General features: G+C 36.7%; 1 long non-coding RNA gene across 1 annotated transcript; it reads right to left on the bottom strand.

Annotated features, from left to right (window-relative positions):
- Positions 1-3,392: 3,392 nt before the first annotated feature.
- Positions 3,393-7,707, bottom strand: LOC139971759 (uncharacterized). The gene is made up of 3 exons (XR_011794478.1): positions 7,396-7,707; positions 3,515-6,360; positions 3,393-3,408 (listed from the first exon to the last, which is right to left on the bottom strand). It is a non-coding gene; the product is annotated as an uncharacterized lncRNA (long non-coding RNA).
- Positions 7,708-10,850: the final 3,143 nt, after the last annotated feature.

The following is a 10,850-nucleotide window of genomic DNA, read 5'->3' as shown; positions in this document are numbered from 1 at the left end:
TGATTCATAATATGACTAAACATTAGAAAGAACCGGAATGGCCAGAAAGGATGAGGGTACCGAACACAGACGAAGGAACTAAGTAAAGTCCAGGAGATGAGGAGAATGATTCATAATACGACTAAACATTAGAAAGAACCGGAATGGCCATAAAGGATGAGGGTACCGAACACAGACGAAGGAACTAAGTAAAGTCCAGGAGATGAGGAGAATGATTCATAATATGACTAAACATTAGAAAGAACCGGAATGGCCAGAAAGGATGAGGGTACCGAACACAGACGAAGGAACTAAGTAAAGTCCAGGAGATGAGGAGAATGATTCATAATATGACTAATCATTAGAAAGAACCGGAATGGCCAAAAGGGATGAGGGTAGCAAACACAGACGAAGGAACTAAATAAAGTCCAGGAGATGAGGAGAATGATTCATAATACGACTAAACATTAGAAAGAACCGGAATGGCCAAAAGGGATGAGGCTAGCAAACACAGACGAAGGAACTAAGTAAAGTCCAGGAGATGAGGAGAATGATTAATAATATGACTAAACATTAGAAAGAACCGGAATGGCCAGAAAGGATGAGGGTACCGAACACAGACGAAGGAACTAAGTAAAGTCCAGGAGATGAGGAGAATGATTCATAATATGACTAAACATTAGAAAGGACCGGAACGGGCAAAAGGGACAAGAACAAAAGAAAGTTATCAATAGGAATGAGGGTACCAAACACCAGAAGAAGGAATTAAATCAAGTCCATTATGTGAGGAGAATGATTAAATTATTTGACAAAACCAATATAAGCAATTGCATTCATGGTAAATAAAAGTACAAGCACAAACACCAGGAGATGAATCAAAATAAAGACCTAAAGATGAAGAAACCTAACAAAGATCATTGCTCAAGTAACATGAGTGCATCTGAAGAAGTTTGGAATATGGTCATGAAAGTTAATTTGATGTTTGTCCCCCTCAGATCATTAAACCTGTTATTGGTCCATCTTCCCGTTAAATCTGTACAATGATCTACATCAAGCACCGGTTACGACTTTTAACACTTATGTTAACTTCTTAATATTTATTATCTTTACTTCTTATGTATATAAATCGAAGATGGAAGACCAAATGATGGTGACCCTGTGTCATTACCTTACACATTATGTTGTGCTTTTGCTTTCTTTCTGTACACACACACACACGCACCACTTACTAACTGTAAAGACCTATTCATGCATTACTCAGCGTTACCCATAAAACCTGAGAGTACCATTGAAGTGGTTGTTATTGTTCCAAATTTGTGCAAGCTCGCAACCGTTTTAGCATCTTTTTTTGTTTTCCAATATGTAAATATAAATTGTGTGGTAGTGGTGTCAATTCAATGGTTTCCAATGTTGTATATTTATTACATTAAACATTTAATATAACATCTATTTTTCTTTTATGTAAATGGTTAATGTATCAGTGGTATTAATGAAGTGATAAGTTATTTTTACGAAGCTTCATCCTGTTACTGTCAAATACTGTGGAATATAGAACATGATATAATGATGTGATAAGCTTGTGTTTATTTGTACTTTAATCTTTTTTTTTTAAGTCCACCAAAGTTGGCAGATAATGTGATGATCCTCTAAAAGTAATGTCCAACGATCTTACATTTGTATCATCATTTCACAATTACTCATTGTTTCTTCATTCTGTCCGTTCCCTCTTCAACTCCAAACCAAACTCCTAACCACACACGCGACCACCATCTTTACCATTCCTCTGCCAATGGCAATTTGGAATCTATGCGTTGGTAAATCCGTGTACATGTGTCAGCATAGTTACGTATGTTCATGACACCCTGGCTTGTAAAGAATATAACTCAAAATTGCACACGTTTCAATTTCATCTTCTGTGTGGTTCCACGTGAGCGAACAGGATAACCCTATCTGTAGCAATCGAATGTCAGTTGAAGTCGACGTCTTGCAAACACTATAACCCCCTATAATGCCAAATATTAGCCCTGCCGAACTCTGGCAACTCAGGCAAGTGTGTAACTCCAATAGCTAAGAAAGTAGAGCCTCGATAAATGCATAGATAGTATTTAAGTACACCTTAATACTGAATACACGAAACCTGCAGATTTCTTCGAAGTCGAGTGTCTGAGTTTTTTTTAACGTCACGAAGGGTCAAAGTGTGACAATCTTTTAATAAAGACAAAGCTGAAGAGAACTTCATTAGTGTCCAGATTCACATTTGTAAGTTTCTGAATTATTGTTATCTATAAGTTAACTGTATTTTTATGCAAAATAAAATGAATGATCTCGTTGACAGTGTCACATTGAATGTTCACATATAAAACTGACTCATTAAGGTCTTCTATTGGATTTCCATCGTATTTTTTAAGCCTTATAAAAAAATCCAATGAATTATAAATTATTCAAATATAGATATAAGGGTTAAACACGGGAGGTAATTGCATTGGGCCATGTCTGTGACATACACTGAGAAAAAAGAAAATGAGTCCACAGAAAATTAGCTTTGAATATTTTGATGATGGAACGTATTGCAACACAAATAGTGATCGCAATGGATTTCTGTCTGAAAAGATTGTAATTCGTCTTATAGCGACGAGTTTAATGCTGAAATATAGACATTCATCAATAATTCCAAATCTTGGTAAATTTTGTATCCAAAGTTGCTTTTCATATTGGCAAGGAATCACTATAGTAACTGATTTGACTTTCTGGTAAACACCTTAATTGATGTGAACCAATATATGCTTATAATCTGGCAAACCCAAAGCGGTATCTTGGAACAGTATCTTACTAAGTGGATAGGATTCATATACATAGCGTGTAGAAGAAACGTATACAGCAACACTAAAATATTGTTTCATCATAAATGATGTGGTCATGTAGCATGAAAATGTGTAGGTTTTCCATTGCATTTGCAGTTTTCTCTTGTAGTCTTGTAGACTCCTGTTTGGGCTAAACACCAGCTTATAGAAGGGAGAAGAGGCATCACAGCAAGGGCGGCGGAAGCACTTTTAATCTGGGGGGGGGCACCGACATCAAAGGGCACTTTGCAGAAATTCGATTGGACTGATGCAGCCTTATATTTACTACCCTTTATAACTCTTATTGTATTATCTTATTTGCGTATACGCATCACTTTATCAACGCCCCCCCCCCCCTCAACGAAAATATGCACACTAGCACTACAATGTGCAAATTGGGAAACAAGGAACAAGTTTTATTTTGAGACAAAAAGAGGTGAAATCATGCTAGTTGCTAATGTAGGAATCTTCCGAATTAGAGTTTATTTCTTGTTAATATCTTAACAGTTGGGAAGCAGACCCAAGGTTCGCCGGAATTTATTAAGCTTTGGTGACGTCACACATTTTGAATTTCGGCGGTAATCGTTCACTGAGAGACGAGAAATAAATGTTTAAATAAATGTGTTGTTTTCATTAAAACCTCATTCAAATGTCTACTGAACCTGGAAACTAAGATAAAAAGGTTTCTGACTTACCACTAGCGATAAATTCGAACAGAAATACTCACAGGAAATCCGCTAAATTACAGGTGATATTTAGGTCACGGCTGCAAAAGCCGTAGCGACCGATCATGAAATCGACTCATAAAAGACTTAAAATACCGGAACAAACGCCAAATGTTCACAAACAGTTAGATAATTTCATTCTAAACACAGAAACATCCGTCAATTATCACAGTCTGCTTGAAAACGGCCGATCACAATTCATTTCACATGTCTCCAATGCTCGCGGGTGATGTTGGGCCGCCATCTTTGAAATTTTAACAAGTTAGCATCCTATATACAGCTATACATTTAACACAGCGTATGCGCTGGAATGCAACAACACAGAAGCCAGTGTACATACTTCGATCGATTTTAGCAGATGTAATAGGTTTATATAGGTTTTTGCTTGGATAAATCCATACCACAAATGAAAACATTCGTAAAATTTCACGTTGCTAGAAAACAACCGGTCAAAATTCAGTCCACACGGCACCGAGTGATGTTAGACAAATTCAGTGATGACTGAATTTGTATAGAAGTTAGCATCATATGATCCAGCTCTACATTCAACTCGTTTCCACGGTTCGTAGGGATATTCATAAGCACTACGTAGCAGCCGATGCTCAATCACCTGGTTCGGTTTCAATTGCACGTTTCAACGATGGTGTGTGCTGGGGGAGGTGGTGGGTGATCTCAGACTAGTGATGTGCTTAGCATATTACATCACACCTTTTCTGAAACCTTGAGCATGCAATTCAAAGAGTGGGGGTGTGGTTACTATCGCGAATTAATTTCTCTGCATGTGCTTAACCTTATCATAGTAACATTGCACTGCATATTCCTTAGCATGCCATGAGAGGTGAAGTCAAAGTAATTATTGATAGGAACAATCCCCACCCCCACCCCACCCACAGGAGGTATCTGCCTGTTGTATAACTTGCATGGTGATGGATAAGTATGTGCAACTGCATAACTGTAATCACTTTCTTGCAAGAGACTGCAATTAAAGGTACAGAGGAGCAGAATAGCATGTTTGTCTTCAAGGAGCTGTAAATATTATTAGTCTTATGGACATGTGGTATGAGGTACAAGATCCAATTTCTGACACCTTTGACAAACAAAGAATCAAATAGAATACCAATTGTAAAGGAATTTCTCTTTTATTGGAGGAAAATTACTTTTACCTGAAAGACTGATCGCCTTAAAAAAAATTGTTAAAAGAAACCTTAAAAGAATTACTTGTTTAAAATTAGAGAAGAGGTTAAGCAATACTTAGTAGTTTGTACTAAGGTGTTGTTCATCAAATATATGAACACACAATACTTTTGATAGTTGCTCATTAGAAAACCTCAATTTTAAATTGATTTGAAACACATAAAAAATAATGTTACCATGCTGTATTTGCCACAAATATGCTACATATTCAACTATGGTCACCTTTGTCAAAATTCTTAAACTATTTGTATTTTTCCTCACTGGGACATTCTGTCACCTTGTTTGTTCCTCAAAATGTCTGAGAACAATTCGAAGAGTAAAGACCTCAAGGAAAGTACTTTTTGAAAACTCCGAGCAATTATAGCGTGCTATAATTTGGGGCCTATACTGACTACCTTTAGAAATCATTCAAAAAACTTCAAAGCAACACAACAGATACAGTATAAAGACGCTTTTCCATAAATGTAAGTTAAAAGGTGAAATGAAATTTTAATTGAAAGAATTGGATGACTATGTCTTCAATGAACTGTTTTGGTACGGCCAAAGTAAAGGAATGTTTCATGCTCAATGAACAAACACTCATGACAAAATAATTGTTTGGTAAGTTAATGTGAGTGAGATTGACAAAACTGACTTTAGCATTTTACTTCTGTTCTTAGCAAGCACATTAAGATGTTTATGAGGTGTCAGCAAATATGTAACGAGAAAATTCAGGGTGAAGTAACAGTGTAACAACCTGTGCGACAGCAAAACTTTCACAATTTCTCCACTTGCGTTTTTGCAAGGACCAGCAAATTGATCTGACTTGGAAAAAATTGTATGTGAACTAACACATTACTTTACACTCTTGACTGGAAATGACTTGATTAGTAGCCTGTTGAAACAAGCTTTAATTAATATATCTATTATACCTTGGTGAACAAATGCCATATTACTGTATAGGGATAATGGGCCTCCCAATCTTAGTATTAAGCCACATCCCCTCATTAATATACATAATCAATATACCAAATATTATAATTTACCTGTCATCGGCCAACAACCACAATGTCTCAATGCAGTTAGACCAATTGCTGGGACTATATTTTTGAAACATTAACTTTGAAATTGTGGCCTCATTAGTATTCATGATGAGTACCACGACTTGTCATTATTTGAAATTTGTCAGGTTTGACCCTGTGACAAAGCAACAAGAACAGGTCACTTTTACCCATTAGATTGTGTCTACACAGTGAATTATCAAAATTAGGTGTCACATATGCATAAACACAAAAATCAACTTGAGCCTTATTAAATGCTTAGGTTCGTGTACTTTCTGCAAGGAACAAAAGATGCACAATTGACTTCCCATTCCACCGCAACATTATTTCAACCTGGACCTACAAAAACAACCACATGCACTTGCATCAATATTTGCCACATGATGTATGACAATGAAGATAGTATGGTGAGGTTTTTATTTTACACATGCATATTTGTTGAAACTGAATGATGTAAAAAAAAAACACATTAAGGAAGCAACTTGAAATAATTGCAGGCTACAATTGTCTCGAATATCGATGCATGTACTATATCCCAACTGCCCACATAGGAGAATTCAACCCGCAGATGCAGAAAGAGTCCTGAAAATAAAAGAAAACAAAAATAAATATTAACAGAACATTGGATAATAGGAGACAATATATAAAATCACATGACGAATGACTTCACATTGCTTTTAAATGCAACAGGCAGAGATTAGTTGCAACAAGCCCATATTACGTAACATTGTAGTGGAACTTGTAAATGCATTTTCTCTCTGAAAATGACAGAGACATACAACAGTACAAGTTGAAGAACTTTGAAACAAAGTGAAATGGGCACATGCACAACCAAAAAAAAAATAAGTGCAATATGAATTCACACACAAAAGAATACTACCAAAATGTGTTGTGAACAATGTACAAAAATTCAGTGCAGAACCAATGTTCACCTGTCACTGACTTGACCAACCTAGGTATCTAGGTACACCGGATTAAATCACACAAGGGTAAAACTACTTAGTACTAACCAGAGCCGACCAAGGCAGTACCTTTTTTTAAATGTAAGCTTTTTAATTTTCAAGTACTATTATATGTACTAGTACATTTAATACTACTAGTAGTAGTAGCTAGGCTGGTATGAAGGTATTGCCATTGCTGACAACCACCAGTGGCAGAAGTCAGTAGTAAACTTAAAATTACCAGCATAGGCCTAGTATTGTGTAGTTGTACTGTAGGGTCCTACTGCTCGGTCACTACAGTACTAGCACTACCCTAAAATCCAAGGAAACGACATTGTATTCGTAAACAATGTCTAACATCATTCATAAACACAAGGTCCCGTAATATGAATACACTGTACTGTAGAATACTTAAAACTATAACCCTAGGCTACACACTATGGTAATGCGAATACACATGTACATATTCAATTAACCACGATAGGATACGTTGATGCCGGTGATCAAGAGCAACCTTACAAATGTCACTTTAATTCAACCCAGAATGCTGGAACAACTCCGAATTTAGCCCAAAATCATTGTTCAATTTGTTTTATACCATTGACCGGACGATGGAGGTAGTACCTTCTTGAAAACAGAAAATGTGCAATTCGAAAGATGAAAGGTTTTTACTCACGTTTCGTTTTTATTTTTCAAGCCGGGGCGAAGAAATTTCCGAATTTCATCCACATCGTGAGTCCGACATCGTCGCAAACAGATATTTAATGAATATTTAACTTCTTTTCTTCAAGGTTTTGGTTCAAGCAATTCGATTGCTGCTCTATGAATATGTATTAAAACAGATTTTCAGACGATATCCAAGCTGCAGTGTACTGAAATGTAGTGATGGACTAAGCTCCCACAATGCATTTCACCGCTTTTGCGAAGTGTTTAATGATTGCGAAATAACGGTCAAAAGTCGCAGTCTGATTTCTGACTGCATTAACAATTGTTTTCCCATTCGAAATAGCTTTGAGTTTGCCCCACAGAAATTAATTAAAAGTCAGGGGCGTAGCCAGGATTTGCAAAGTTGTATGCACGACTATCTGAGCGGAGCGCCACCATTGGTTGGCGCGGAGCGTAGAAGAAAATTTTTGGTTTTACAAACCCCTCAGATGGCCGGAAACGGCCCTTCCCGAGTGTTCATTCTGGTTCCCTGGCCTCTTGCTAACTTGAGACACCTCAATTTTTATGTAGAACGCATGCCCCCTGTGCCCCCCCCCCCCGGTTCCGCCGCCCTTGCATCACAGTGGCTGTACCACAAAGCTAGATAAACTGGCTGACAGTCTGGCACGAATGGAGAAGGCTGATTGGCGCTAAACAAGTTTGGCACAGCTAAGGCAAAACGATCACCTCTGATATTTTCATGAAAAATTGTTCATTATAGCTGGAAAATGAAGTCTGACATTTCTACAAAAATTAATGAGCACGATCCTGAACATAATGTTCGTAATACTAAATTAAAGGAGTATTCACGTTATGTTTGTCAAGACCTATATTTATCATTTTAATAATTATGGGTATTTGAGCTTAATGAGTCATACAAAACTGTTTTAATGCATTGCGTAAATGCATTGAAGACTCGTCCCAAACTGCGTACCGCCTCTGAAAAAAGTTAACTTTCTGTTGCTTGCAAGTGAAGTTTTTTCTTTTCGCTACAAAATGCAGACAGTAATGAAACGTGATACCTTGATATCTTTTCTAGACCTGAGATCACCATCGCTGCAATGTACACTGTGTTGTGGGTATTGACCGTAGCTGCATGTATTGACTGTACACTAGTGTCTAATTACCGACGGTAGCAAGCCGTGTGTGTATTTTCTGGGATGGATGGGGGTGTCTAACACTTATGTTACACCTCATTCGAAACTAGGTTATATTACCGGCATCAGACGTTTCTTTGTGCGCGAGTCTTTACTCCCTTTAATTCCTCAGTCTAGTTTGTTCTGTATTATATTTTTGAGTCTTTTTAATCTTCTGCGTGTTTCACTGAGCAAGATTAGAAGGTCAAATCACTAGAACCTTGCATGGATATCATGAATAGTTCATAAATCTGTGAATATATAGGTACTACTAATTTGCTACTTGCAGTTAAGGGTTACATCATTGTAGCGAAAAGACATAGTATTCTGCAATACCCTTGAGAAAGTTTTGCAAAATATTGTCAACTTTGTTACAACTAACAGAACTATTGTGGCATCAATGAAATGATGAAACTGATTTAAGACGTAACTCTTTACTGTCTACTTAATTATGTAGGAGTCAATCGTGAACCATACATTGTTTTATACGGTAATCTGTTTTGCTGTATTACTTTAGTGGTCTCAATTCATCCTTAGTTCCTCTGCTTTGATTTTTTTTCACATATTTTTCGTTCTATTCCAACTGTATTACAAGCTCATTAAAGTATTATATGTGTTGTAAGTTGAAACGAAAGCAATGTTTTGTTATTGTCTGAATGTCCTTTGTTCAAATATTAATAATTTATGTTATTCTACAACAAGAGCTGGAAGCAGGATTGAGATTCCCTCTGTTAATATATGAGTGGTTTCTGTTTCTATACAGCACTACCAATAAATATACAGATACATTGCATCCAATATACAAAAGGAGAACGTTTCTGTACGAAAGGCCTTGTAAATATACAGATACCTTGCATCAATATACAAAAGGAGAATGGTTCTGTACAAAAGGCTTTGTCATTGACCAGATACCTTGCATCAATATACAAAAGGAGAATGGTTCTATACAGAAGGCTATATATACACCCATTCTCTACATAAAAAAGTACATGTGACTGTACCGATAAATTGTATACAATTATTAAATGGCACTATCATTTTACGAGATAAATTGTAGGTGAACAACAAGTCTCTGGAAACTAATTGATAGAGGCACTGCTGTAAATTTACAGATATTTCTTTGACAGTGCAATAGAGATGTAGATAACTAACAGGGCCTTCTGCAAGGGCTTCGTTTCCATGTCGAAACATCCACCGATTACAATGCCAGTGAGATGAAAGAAAAACCTACTTGAAGTAAAACCCTTTTCCCATTAGACATATAGATGACACTGTTGATGTTTAATACTGATTTCGTTGTTTGTAATGATTTTATAATAAGAACAATTGTATGTCTTCACCGCTCTCCATGTATAAACAATTAATGAGATGAGCAGCGTTTCACTAAAGGGCTTTCGGACTGATAGTAATATGCACAGTAAAACTGAACAATTTTCCCTCTCGTTGTGCCAATGCAGTAATTGTGCGATAACAAGTAACTTGAGCAGAAAAGATCAATAGCCTGAGATAATTGTTTTATGTTTGGGAAGTACTTTGCTCATACACTAATAAAGTAGGGACTAACTCTTCAAGTTGCGAAGCACTTTGCTCATAGACTGTTAAATTAGGAACTGTCACTTGTAGTTGGAAATTACTTTGCTAGTAGAATGTTAAAGCAGGAACTGTCACTTGTAGTTGGGAAGAACTTTGCTCATAGACTGTTAAAGTAGTGACTGTCACTTCAAGTTGTGAAGAACTTTGCTCATAGAATGTTAAAGTAGGGACTGTCACTAATAGTTGGGAAGTACTTTGCTCGTAGGCTGTTAAAGTAGGGACTGTCACTTTAAGTTGTGAAGAACTTTGCTCATAGAATGTTAAAGCATGGACTGTCACTTGTAGTTGAGAATCATTTAGCTCATTGAATGTTAAAGCAGGGACTGACACTTGAAGTTGAGAAGTACTTTGCTCATAGAATGTTAAAGCAAGGACTGTCACTTGAAGTTGAGAAGTACTTTGCTCATAGAATGTTAAAGCAGGGACTGTCACTTGAAGTTGAGAAGTACTTTGCTCGTAGGCTGTTAAAGTAGGGAATGACACTTCAGGATGTGAATTTGCTCTTGCTTCGATCGAACCAAATAGTAATGCGTAAGACAATTCTCTGCTTCCCAACTTCTTCCCAACAAATCCATGAATCTATACTCCACCGGTTCTTCATATTGATCTCTCCCCTCCCATATTTTCAATATTATGTATAGTGTTATATTAGCGACAACGGATGACACATTATATACAACATTAACATATCATATTG

This window comes from Apostichopus japonicus, chromosome 1 (assembly GCF_037975245.1).
Source record: "Apostichopus japonicus isolate 1M-3 chromosome 1, ASM3797524v1, whole genome shotgun sequence".
NCBI classification, from domain to species: domain Eukaryota; kingdom Metazoa; phylum Echinodermata; class Holothuroidea; order Aspidochirotida; family Stichopodidae; genus Apostichopus; species Apostichopus japonicus.
This window is presented reverse-complemented; position numbering and strand designations above follow the sequence as displayed.